Source organism: Rhagoletis pomonella, unplaced genomic scaffold (assembly GCF_013731165.1).
Source record: "Rhagoletis pomonella isolate Grant_MI unplaced genomic scaffold, Rhpom_1.0 Rhpom_scaffold_00002, whole genome shotgun sequence".
In the NCBI taxonomy this organism is placed as follows: Eukaryota; Metazoa; Arthropoda; class Insecta; order Diptera; family Tephritidae; genus Rhagoletis; species Rhagoletis pomonella.
Window position 1 is genome coordinate 107375649 of NW_023458556.1, and position 13499 is coordinate 107389147.

Consider the following 13499-nt stretch of genomic DNA (forward strand, 5'->3'; position numbering starts at 1 on the left):
TTTTGTTGTTGCAGCGGCTACTAAACCTCGTTCGTTGAAGGCCAAGCCGACCCGAGCGGGGTTTAGTAGCCGCTACAACAAAAACAACAAGAAATTAAATTAGTATTTCTTATGGGTCGATTACGGATGGCAACCGAACCGAATGGTATTGCAAATGGTAACTGGCTACTGAAAGCTGGCCACTGAGTTGCTATATTGGCAACTGCATTTTTGTGGTTGCAGCGAAACTTTCATTGTGAAAATGTATTTATTTTTTCAACTGTTCCTTCAGCTTATTTACACTAAAGTTTTGGTTGTTGGTACTTCAAAATTGTATTATCTTCAACTTTATAGCACTTAACTTTATTCATAATATGGGTTTCCATTTCACTGGCGCTGACCATCGGCAACCCAACTCCGGTTGCTTTGCAATCCTTAATCGACCCTTTATAAGCAATTACCATGCTTACATTTAAAATTTCGGCACAGCGCTTCGGCTTAATCTTGCGATCTTCTTCGTTAACGAAATATCCGCCCTTGAAAAATGCAATGAGCAAACGTATGGCACCTTGGGCAATACATCTTGGCTCAATCTGCAAGTTTTCAGCCATTTCTCGCGGATGTGAGGTATTGCAGGAAACTGGAAAAACTTTATATCCGTTCCCTTGCAAATTTGCTTCGTGCTTTTGCACTGAGGAAATAAGCAGCTCATATCTTTTATTTTTTTAATCAACTAATAGCCAATTTCACAATAAAAAAAAATGTTTCTTTTAATTTTGAAAGTATTTTTTTTTTTACAAAAAAAGATGATTTTTGGGTATAAAGTATGTTAGCATGAAATGTCACAATCTGCTTAATTGTTAGGCAGTTAATATGGCGCCCGGAAAGTGACAATGAAACTACCTTCTTTTTTATATCATGGTTAATTCTATAACAAAAGACATGTGAGTTGAAGTCTCAAACTTTCTATAATATTTATAAAATCGAGAAAATTAAAAAAAAAATTGTAGCCCATTCAGTTTCAGTAGAAGACGAGCTGGAGTCAGAATCTGTTTGCATATTTTAAGCTACAAATTTAAAACATATTTAGATGGTGTGCTTATTAAATACAACATTCACATTAAAATGTTAACTAAAAAGTACGAATGAAATTTAATAGTGTTAAATGTGTATGTGCAAGTAAAATTACAGGTAGTCGAACATCAAAAATCAAAGTAAAGCTACATATGTATATAATATCCAAGTGTCGGTAGTTTGCACCTTTTCCAAATTTTTAGAACTTACCTTGCACCGTAGCAGTAGTCATCTTAAGTTTGAAATACTTATTGTTATCTTCTCAGCGTACTTAATATATGATTAACTCACCACCACCTTTCATAAGATTTATTAATGGCGAAACCAGCTTTTCCTGTAAATCCTGTAAAACCTGCAAATCGTGAAGTTGGGTTGGGTTGAATCCAAACAGTTTGTTATTTTGCGAAATCATAGGCAACGAAACAATTGCAAGCTGACACCTTTTTAATAATGGTTTAAATTTAATTAATGCTTTCAATCTGCTCACACGTATGAGCTGTCAAAAACCATTGTTTTGAACATGTAAACGTCAAGTAAATGTCAATTACACCAATTTACAAAAGTATTTATTAAATGTAAAAATCAGTACAAAATCAGTACAAACTCAAAAAATCAGTCGATTTTTCGTACTGATTTCGGGCTCTTAAAAATCACTACAATAGAAAAAAATCAGCACATGTACTGATTAAATCAGCGCATCTGGCCACCCTAATTGGAATAGAGTTCCATGTACGAATAGCATTGACAAAGAATAGCCGTGCGGAGGTTTGATAATTATAGCTTGGTACTATCAAGTCATTAGTTCGAGCTGACTTTTGGGAAAATAAGCTTGTCATATAGATAGCTAGGCTCCTTATACATAATAAGTCGACAGAGAAAAATGCAGTTTCTGGCTTTCAGATAGTTAGCAATTTCGCAGCCTAATAAACTCATTCTCCAACCAGAGATATGGTCAAATTTTACCAACCCGAACACATAGCGTGTAACATGGTTGAATGTAACATCAATTTTATGAGCAGATTTAGAGCTCAGCTTACTGTAGACTAGTTCAGGGTAGCAAATGATCGGCATTATTACTTGCATTGCAAGTTTTTTCCTAACATGAACCGGCGTAAAAGTTGCTGACATTCGTAAATTTCTTAAGATATTATATACTTTGCTAACTATCGAGCTCACATGGTCGTCACTCCTTAAGCTAGTGTTAATGATGAACCCGAGGTTAGTCACTTTTGACACAAGCTTAAGACACTTATCGGCAATATATAAAGGCGGGATATTTGCAAAATTTATTCGTTTTATATTTCACTATTAAGACATAGCCCATGTCTCTTCGCCCAGGCAAAAATGGATGCTAAGTCATTATTTAACGTTGTACAGATTTCCCTTGTTTGCTCATGATTTCCAGACAGATATAGCTGGATGTCATCAGCATATGCATGCATATATACATGCTGGCAAGCAGAAAAGATGTCATTTATAAAGAGACTGAATAATAATGGACCCAAGATAGATCCTTGGGGGACACCAGCTGGCAGTGGTTTTAGACCAGAAGCTTTGGAGCCAACTTTCGCACACTGGGTTCTACCCGCCAAGTAACTCCGCATGAGACGCGTTGCGGAATCCCCAAAACCAAAATAGTATTTTAACTTCAAGCAAAGTAAGTCATGGTTCACAGAGTCAAAAGCTTTGGAGAAGTCAAGTAGGCATAATAAAGTCAACTGGTTTTTGTCAAATGGTACTCTAATGTCATCTAAAATTTTTAAGATAGCCGTGGAGCAGCTATGCTTGGCTCTGAAGCCTGACTGGAGCGGAGACAGCAGGCTAAATTTACCAATATGGGCATGCACTTGTTCAGATATCAATAACTCGAAAACATAAGAGAGTGCGGGTAAAATGCTTATTGGTCGAAAATACTGGGACTACACGCAGACTTGTTTTTAACCGACTTCCAAAAAAGGAGGAGGTTATCAGTTCGTCGGAATCTTTTTTTTTTTTTTTTTTGTTTTATGTATGTTACCGCATAACTTTGGACCACGTCAACCGATTTCGATAATTCTTTTTGCATCGGAAAAGTAGTGTATCAGAGGTGGTCCCATACTAATCTGGTTAAGATCCGATCAGTGGATCATGAGATATATATAAATATATATTTTTTTATATGAGAGTTGAAGTCGGTTTTTTTTTTTGCTAAAAATTACTTGTTAGCAATCGGTTGCACCGTGGCAACCTTCCATGCATCAGGGAAACATGAAGTTGTGATACTATGATTGATGACATGGGCGAGAGTAGGCAGAATGTACGGTGCAATTATTTTTATAAATTTAATTGGTATGCTGTCCGCCCCAATTGCATTGAACTTTATTTTATTAATACAAAGTGCCACTTCTACGTCTGACACAGCTTTAAACTCAAAGACTTGACAGGCAGACACAACAGACGAAGGATAGGATGTAAAGCAAGCATTAACACAAGATGGGGTAACACGATTGACAAAAGCATCATTAAGGTCATCAGGACTAAGGGAACAATCAGGGCTGTCACTAACATGTATACGAAGGTTTTTTAGGTTACGCTACAAAACATGATTCGGTAGCGAGGTATCCAACATTTTGCCATAGTACTTGCACTTCTCACGCTTTATTAAGGCCGTAGTCTCATTTCGGACAAGTTTATATGCACGCCAATTGTCCTCAGTGCGGTTCTTTTTCCAGAGAGAATATCTTTTATTACGCCTGACAATCACCGCCCGAACCGATTTGTTGCACCAAGGACACGAGGAAGATCTATCATGGTAAGTGCGAGTTGGAACGTGAGTACTATACAGATGTAAAACGATCTCATCCAAAAACCTCAATTTCTCCTTCGCCGAGCTTAGACCCCAGCAAGCAGACCAATTGATACGAGATATGGAACTTAAAAGATTGTTAACGTCTAGTAAACGATAATCTGGTGAAACGGACGGACTAGCTGAAATGCTATGGTTGCCTAAATTAATATCAAATGCACAAAAAATAAGATCGTGGTCCGAGATAAATGACATTTGGTCAAACTTCAAAACAATGGACGTATCAGACACAATGGAATAATCGAGAAGGCTGGTACAGCAGTTCTGCCCATACCTTGTGGGTACGGACACATTAACCACATCTAGACCAACACCGGAGACATCCTCTAACAAGCGACAGCTATACAAATCACTACATTACAGATTCACATTAAAATCTCCACAAATAACAATGTCATTATAATCAACAGCGACAGAAGACAACATCGTAAAATATTCATTCACATTACAACATTTATGAGGATTATAAACGCAGGACAACAGGACTTTAGACAATGAACTAGACACCTTCACCTCATACCTTCACTATCTCTTAAAATCATCGAAATCGTTTCGCTATAACATCTAGATTGTTCAGGGAGAGACGTTTTTTTTTGCGTTTTGACACCTCCAGTTAAACAGGTACAACTTTCAAAATCTTAACTCAAAATTTACAACTAGCACAGCGTAGTTTGAACCCACTTTATTTTTTTGTTTTCTATTTCAGCGATGTAAATGTTTATTCCTCGTCTAACTTTTGAAGCACTTCATGAAGATTACGAATATAATATACATTTCACTATTAGCGTGGAAGACTAGCACATTTCATTATTCGCGTCGAGAAGTAGCACATTTCAGATTTTTGCGTGGACGGGTGTGCTACTCTTTTTTATTTTAAAATCAAAAAATATTTAGAGGTCGCTCAAAGCGCTCAAAGTTTCTCATGTATTTTTATATGGGGAAAAAACAACTTTTCGTAGAAATGGTATAGAATTCTTGAAAATCAATATTTTTCGATCGGAAAACTCTGGTTCTCTTCAGGAGACTTACAATAATAATATCCAATTATTTATTTAACCATTTTTTAATACTAACGATTTTTTATTTCTCCCCCCATTGCATTTTTCGGGGTTTTTGGCGGACCTATAAATTATAGTTGCGATGAAAAAATGGTTAAATAAACAATTTGGTATTATTATTGGGAATCTTCTGCAGATGAAAAGAGTTTTCCAATAGAAAAATATTGGTTTTTTAGAATTCTATACCATTTCTATGAAAAGTTTTTCCCCCTTCTAAATATTTTTTGATTTCAAAATAAAAAATAGGGATATATTTTTTCGGTATAGAACAATCCTAGGGGGTGAGAGCATAAATATTCCGACTTTACTTTTTCAAATGCATATATGCATAATTTACATATATGTTTCTTGTATTTATAAATAGATTTCCTGAGGAAGACGCGAATATGCGTCAAAACAAGTAGGAGGAAAATAAACGTTTATTCAATTTGTAATAAAAGACCGAAAAGCTCCATACACAACATTAAACTTTCAGCTTAGTCGAGGAGAAATAATTATAACATACATGTATGTATGTTTGCTTTTGTACGGCTGCTAGTACCACTTTATATGAATTCGCTACTATTCTACGCGAGAATCTGAATTGTGCTACTCTTCCACGCAAAAATCTGAAATGTGCTAGTCTTCCACGCGAATAGTGAAATGTGCTAGTCTTCCACGTTAATTTGAGATGTGCTACTCGTCGTTGGGAGCGACGGTATCATATATAAAAGATGGGTGTACCCACAAATTAAAAAATTTAACTTTTTGTTTTGAATGTGAACCTGTTTTTTTAGATATGACCATATGATTCGCGATAAAAAATTTTTTTTTAACTAAGGATGTATACAACTGCCGCCAAGACCGCTTCGCTGTCATCCAAGTAAGAAAAGACCGTTTTCACAATTATACCCTTTCTAAACCGGAAATGAGGCTATTTTTCATTCTGTGTTCGTACTGATTTTCTGACAGTTTTAGTCTGCAGTAATAGATCAAAACAGAGAGATGTTCACAATAGAAAATATGTAAGCAGAAAATCTTTAGATATTACTATTTCTGATTATACTAGTAACCCAGTACATTTTATGTCCAATGCTTGTCTCAATCTATAAGACTTGTCTCAGACTTAGCTTCATACCCAAGGGAGGGACACTGGCGAAGGCTGTGTTCATTCCCAAGTGCGGTAGACCATCCAAGCTATTTTCGACCGGTAAGCCTTACATCTTTCCTTCTGAAGGTTCTGGAAAGACTACTGGACGTGAAGATCTGACAGGCAATTGATATAAGTAAATTATCTAGCTGTCAGCATGCCTATTGGAAAGGTAGGTCTGTAGATAAAGCTTTACATAGTATTGCTAGCACCCTTGAAAAGGCAATGGCGTTTAAGGTATAAGCATTAGGTGTGTTCCTTGATGTCGAGGGTGCCTTCAATAATGTTCTCCCAGAAGCTATGCGCCTTACGCGTTGTGGAAACCTGACCCAAGGAATCTAGCCTTAGTGTCAATCCGGAAAAAACAATCTTGGTTTTTTTTCAAAGAAAATTAAAACTGTCCGGCTGCAACTTCCTTCCTTGAATGGTATTAGACTGGCCTTCTCGAATGAACTTGGGCGTTATATTGGATAGAAGGCTAACTTGGAGGCGCAATGTAAAAGAACGTTGAAAGAAGGCTATAACTGCCTTGTATGCCTGTAAATCAGCAATGGGAAAAATGGGACTTGAAGGCTCACATTGTGAACTGGATCTACACACACGGTGGTGCTTTCCATTTTATTTTACGGTATCACGGTCTGGTGGCCGTCCGTGGACAAATCTACAATAAAAAACAGACTAACAAAGGTTCAAAGGGTGACGTGCGTGATGATCATGGGGGCGTGGCCGTCAACGCCGACTAAAGCCCTAGAGACCGTGCTCCATTTTCTACCTGTGCATCTATATGGTAAACTACAGGCAAGTTGTAATGATATTAGATTTAACGCGCTGACCAAGTGGAGTGATACGAGATTCGGACACTCTAGAATTTTGGAAGATCTTAAGGCGCCTGGACTACACAGTCCCGCCTACTTAACGAAAGAATCATTTCCAAATAATGATCCCCTCAAGGGATTCAGCAGCCATCTATGTACACCGATAGCTCCAAGCTAGATCTGAAGGTAAGAGGTGGGGTATACTCGCAAGAACTCTCACTTAGCCTCAGTTTTCGTGTGCCAGATTTCTGCAGCGTTTTTCAGGCTGAACTAACAGCAATCTACCAAGATGATAGATGGATGATCGACTCTTCTATTAATCTACATGCAGCCACTATATATTATCTGATAGCCAAGCAGCTATCAAAGCACTTAATTGTGACAAATCTACATCGAAGATTGTCATGGAATGTAGACTTACGCTAAATGAGCTGGCAAGGAGTTAATCTACTCAAGTTGTATTTGTGTCAGGTCCTAGGGACATACCGGGCAACTGTGTTGCAGACGAGCTTGCTTAGAAAGGAATCCTACTGGTTGCGATCAGTACCGCTCGTAATGCGGGCAATCCGCTATCTTCTTGTAAACTCTGGCTGCAGAATAATTTCATCGAACGGGCAAATACAACATAGTCTGCGGAGCCCACGTGCAGGATAGCAAGACATATCTGGCCTAGGTTAGATAAGCGTAGATCTCGCCCTCTCTTCCGTTTGGAGCGCCCAATGATCCGACATGTTATTGCAGTTCTCACCGGGCACTGCCTTATGGGAACCAAAGCTGCCAGGATGGCGTTGCGATCAAAAGATTACTATCGTACTTGGCCAGTATCTGCGATTTTGTGCGCTTCATCGGAGCTAGAAATTGGTTCCTTTTCTGAGGTAACAGGAGGAACGCTAGAAGTCTCTAATATGGCATCACAATGGGCCCATGGAGGCCTAAGTGTACTCTTTTCCTGTACGGGATGAGGGCAGCAAGGATAACATAACCTAACCTAACCTAATTCACTTTAACTAAAATACTTAACCGCCGCAACTTACCTGGCTGCTACACTAAGTTTGCATACTACTCATCTTCGCAATTCTTAATTAAAAAATTCGCTGCATAAAACCAATTTGTATAACATCTCGAATTACAACACCCTTTGCACCTTTACCTTCTTGAGGCGTATGCAGTAAGGGTGCATGTACACATGCGCATACATATGTATTAGAGGGCTGCAAGAATTCATTCAAAACGGCTTTTGAATTATTCATATACAAAACGAATGACTGATTTTGGCTTAAAATTTTTTTGAATTGGAGTGAATAGCTGTTCTGATATTTGTGTCGACATCACAATATTCAAACAAAGTGAAAATAAATGGAATTGAAATAAATGACAATTTTGTGTATGAATATTCAAAAATATTTTTTCTATGCGCATATGTACAAACATACAATGTATGTATGTATGTATTGCTGCGCTCCTATTACATACGAAAAAACTTGTTTGTAGAAAAAAACTTTTACCGAACTGAGTTTGAATGATTTGAATGTTTTCCATTCATTCATTCACATTCTTCCATTTGAAGGTAGAAAATATAAAACAAAATGTATATTCATAACTTACAAAATTCCAAACGCTGAGTGTTTTGTATATGAAGTAAAATATTCAAATCTACTGTACTCTGTTTGTCTAGTAGTTTGAATGAATTCATGCAGCCCTCTAATATGTATGTACACATGTGTGTACATACATATGTTTATGCTTTCTAAAAATTACAGATTGCAAAAAATAATGGTCGTTGTGATTTGCATGGGTAATAATTTTTAGCGAGCTGTCAATCGGAAATCGAAAGATATGCATATGCACGAATGTCTGTTGTTAATTAAAGGTTTGCATATTTCACATTTTGTATGCACATACATACATACATACATACTTATGATCTACATATGCATGAACGCAAATGCGTGTGCAAGCATTGCAATCATTAATGCGGTATTCCTTTCCCACACTCAGAATGGCAAGCGTTTCTAGTGTTAGGCATTCCATGAAGATGTTGAATTTTCCGTAACGGACGTTTTACGAAAACTCCCAGCTAAAAAATTAGAATAAGCGGCATTATTTCCTTGGGTTAAGCCATAAGATCACCGCGCCTAAAAAGAAATTGTATGCAATTTTGAAGGGGCACAAATCTGCATACCCATGGCGCGCAGAAGGGGTGAAATGAAAGCACATAATTTGATTACGTATCTGTACCTGTGGAAATATTTTTGTAAGGACGTTAAAATCATTCCTCAGATTGGCTGAGATATCATTAATTTATTTCCCTTTCTGTCATTGTGAAATATCTGCAATATCCAGGTGTAAGCATTTGCATTATTTAAAGGCGCGAGACCAGAAAATGGAACTATGCACTCATTGCGAAATTTTCAATGTACCAAACCTTTTTTACCGTGCAGATAATTTGTATTATTAAAGGATAATGTGCAATAAAAATATTGTCATAAGGGAATTCTACATTTTGGGTGAGCTGAGATTGAGCAAAAACAAATCAGTTTGCTGAAGACGTAGGAGTCGTAAATGTATGTATATACCCACAAAATAGGTGTAGATAATATCAACAACTCATGGAATGCTTAAAGAAAAATATTTACGCATAAGGGTCGATGAAAGCAATTTGACTAAATGCATCCACATCCCGCTACTATATTCAAATACTCAATTAAAACTAATTTGAAGGTTATACGGTCTTTACATGAGGCGATTTTACAGGCAACTTTTAGTTGAAAGCAACAATGGCCTGGTGTGAACGACCTTTCAACTAATCGATTCCATTGAAGTTGGGGTGCAGCCAACTTTTGATTCAACTAATCTCCTCTAAAATTGCCTACAAAATCGCCTCATGTGAACAAAGTTTTAAGTTGACCTAAAGGTTTACATATCGTCACTAGGCACGAATAAAGGCGCGAGCACAAAAGTTGACCGCGAAAACCGACGCATAAAAAACGTCAGTGAAGAAAGGCTCTTAACATAGTTGACGCCGAAGAAAGCCGCGTAAACTTATTTTCGCGATCAAATATGTTTGCGGCTATAAGAGTATGTAAATTTCCCACAGAGTTTTTTTGGGAATGATGCTGAAGTGATAGTCCTTGGCCAGGTATAAAACTATGTTTACTTCGTAAAATTTTTTACGCGTCTTTTTTCGCCATCAAAACACTAGCGCGCCTTTATTCGTGTCTAGTGACGATATTTTCTCATGAAGACAATTTTAGTCTACAAATTTCAAAAAAAAAAAAACAAAAATAACACATGAACAAATTTAACATACGCTTTTATAGATTGTCTAAGAATTTGACGGTAAATTGGGTACTTGCTAGGATGCTTGCATTACTATTTAGGACAGCTGTGTTATGTAAAGCAATCTAAGCAAAATTTAAAATGATTGCAAGGACTTAAGAGCGCATCTCGTGGCTTATTATATCTAATAGTACACATATGCAGTTGGTTTTGGAATTCTGAAAAATAGTTATTGGATGCATTGATCGTCGTCTTAAGCATCTTCAGTTTCGGAAATATTATCACCATCAAGCGTAATAATGTTATTCTGCCATTTACTCATTTGATTTAAAAACCTGCCAATCAATTTGAAATCAGCACTACAAATTTTGATTGCTTAACCTTCTTTTGCTGGCCTTCTTTTCATCAAAGCAACAGGCAAAAAATTCCAGCATAAAAAGTTACGAATTGGCACAGCGGATATATAAAATTTTCTCACCATAGAAAAAAGTTTTCTCACCATAGAACTTTTCTATTGATTGGCACAGGCCCATAATTAAATTTTTTGTATCGACAATCGTCTATAAAATTCGTAAAATTTTGCATATGTAGAGCTTAACACTAAAGAGCGAAATACACCACACAAGCGGTTTGGCAATCCAAGCGAAATTTTCCTTTTCTTCAAGCCATTTTTTGTGAATGGGGGTGCTTGAAGGTTGGACAAGTCGCTTGTGTGGTGTATTTCGCTCTTAACAAAAGTAAGCAAATGGAAATCAGAGTTGCATCGAGATAAAATCGCCACTTTTTCCTTCACTAGTAAACTGCGTAAACAGCTTTTAAGGAATTTCTGAGGACAACATTGCGAGCACTTATGCGGGGTTACCATAGAATGTTGAATTAACTTCAAATAATTTTTTATTTGGATTTGTGCTTATTATTTAAATACAAGTTTTTCCCAGAATCAATTTTGAAACTAGAAGCAACAGCATTGACTTTATCGGCACATATAGAAAATGTTAAGAGAGCTGAAAAAATTAAATGCTGTAAAAATTTCAACTATGAGCAATAAGCTAAAATCAGTTTTTAGCAGAAAACACGGCTTTGCTGTGTTAAAAAATATTGGAGGCCAATTTGAATCCGGTAATTCATTCGATTGAAAAATATACAGCGACTGAGATTTTTCCTTTAAGTTCGCGCCTTTTCCAATTTTAAGAATGTATTCCGCGATAACAAGTAATCATTTCTTTTTGAAAATTTTACCGAATATTTTGTTATTTATTGCAACAAAAATATTTAAGTTAAATTTGAATTTTTATTTCTATACATATGCAAGTGAATATGCCCTGATTGTGTAATATTTACTTTTACCACTATTTTTGTACATTTTTGAATAAAATTCAATAGAGTTTTACATAAGAAAAATTGAGCTATTTATTTTTTAAATACATATTTTATGCATGTTTTGATATTATTCGTGCATATTTCATATTTTATCGCGCACATTTTAAGCGCTTAAAATTATGTTTTTACGGCATATTTTTGGTTGCCCTAGTTATATCACTTTTCTAGTAAATCGGCGATAGACACATCCCTCATTTACTTCAATAGTGTAATGATCCAAAAAATTCAAATATTGAGCTAAGTCTGCAGAAATTACTGCTTCCTCTTCTTCTATGTTGTGTAAAAATTTCATAACTGTATTGATTACCAATATCTCACTAGACTCAAATATTTATTGGTTTTTATTATGCAGGATACATATGTAACTTCAAAAATTTTTTCGAGTTTCGCTTTTTTGAGTTATGATTACGGTGACCATCCGTTCTGTTTTTTGCAGGACCGTACTGTTATTTAAAGGTCTGTCCTGCGTAGTTTTTCAAAACGGAAAACCCCCAAAATGTTCTGATTTTTTCCAAGTGTCCTGCCTTTGTCCCGCATTTTCTTCGATATTTTAAAATTAACTTTTCCTAATCGAAATAAAACCAGTGTAAGTGGGTTTTGAAGGTTCAACTAGTCAATGCGTTCTAAATATTGTACGGTTATGGACAATGGGTGACGAGAAATTGAAGACCAGCATCAAATATATCGATAACACTGTTCTACAAATTTTGTGGTAATCGCTTAAGAAAAAAAAATAATTTTCCAAGCCGATTTTCTTTTCAAACAAGCGTTTTCGTAATTTTTTCGAAAAAAGTGTTTTTGGTACATTTCGGACCTATTCGTCAATGTCTCATAAAAAATTATCCAATCAACATAAGCAAAAATATATTACTTTGCCGATTTCAATGAAAATTATTAGTGTCACAAGCGACCAAAATCGAAAAATTGAAATTTCAATCATTTTCTTTTTACGGTAAATGAAAATCTGATGAGAAATATAGATGTTACGGAACACAATCTGCACAAAAAATATATATTTTTCCAAAGAGCCCATCAATACCTTTCGAACTGTTGGTCGTTTCATGAGATATTGAGGAATAACTGAAAAAGTACAAAAAATACGTTTTTCGAACAAATCTCGAAAACACTTCTATGAAACCATGGGTATTTTTTCGTGTTCAACGACCCAAAGTTTGCCTAACAAAATTTGCTTTACAGAGGTTCATATTTCGTGTAAAGTAATATGTAATATGCCTTATTATAATTTTGTAAATATTCATTTATAAAAGATTAATACCAATGAAGCAAATGTGATTTATGTTTAAAGTTTAAAATTGGATTAATAATTAAGAAATATACCATCTTCGTTATTTGAATAGCGCATCCTTTTAATACTTAGTCGGTACAGTTTTCCTTTTGTTTGTTTAATATTCATTAACTTTTTATAAAAAATATAGCATATTCTACCTCTACATCCCATTTAAAAAATTTTTGAAAATTAAAAAAAAATAAACATAGGGGCGACAATTTTTTTTGTTGACGGTGCACAGTGCTGTATGAGCGGGCAAAAATCAAAAAAATTGTTGTCACGTATGTCAACGTGTTTGGTATCGTTGGAAAGGAAATTTATCCTAGATTAAGGATCTGGACTTAGTATTTGTTTTTATCTCATAAGGTTCTCACAAAAACCTCTTAAAGTTGTGTGTTTTTTATATATTTTTTCTTTTATGAAAATGCCTTTAGCTGGAGTCTTTAAAAAAAAATTGCTAAAAATACAATTTATCATACTTTATCTTAAGACACAATTTTTCTAATTAGAAAATCTGTAAGGAAACCACTCTATAGAGCTTTTTAAAAAATATTGAGTTTCCTGGCTGGAATGGCCTATTTGCTACACCCTAAAATTTGTTGCAGAAAATTTAAAAAATTCCTAAGTTTACAAAGGGATAAAAAAAAATATG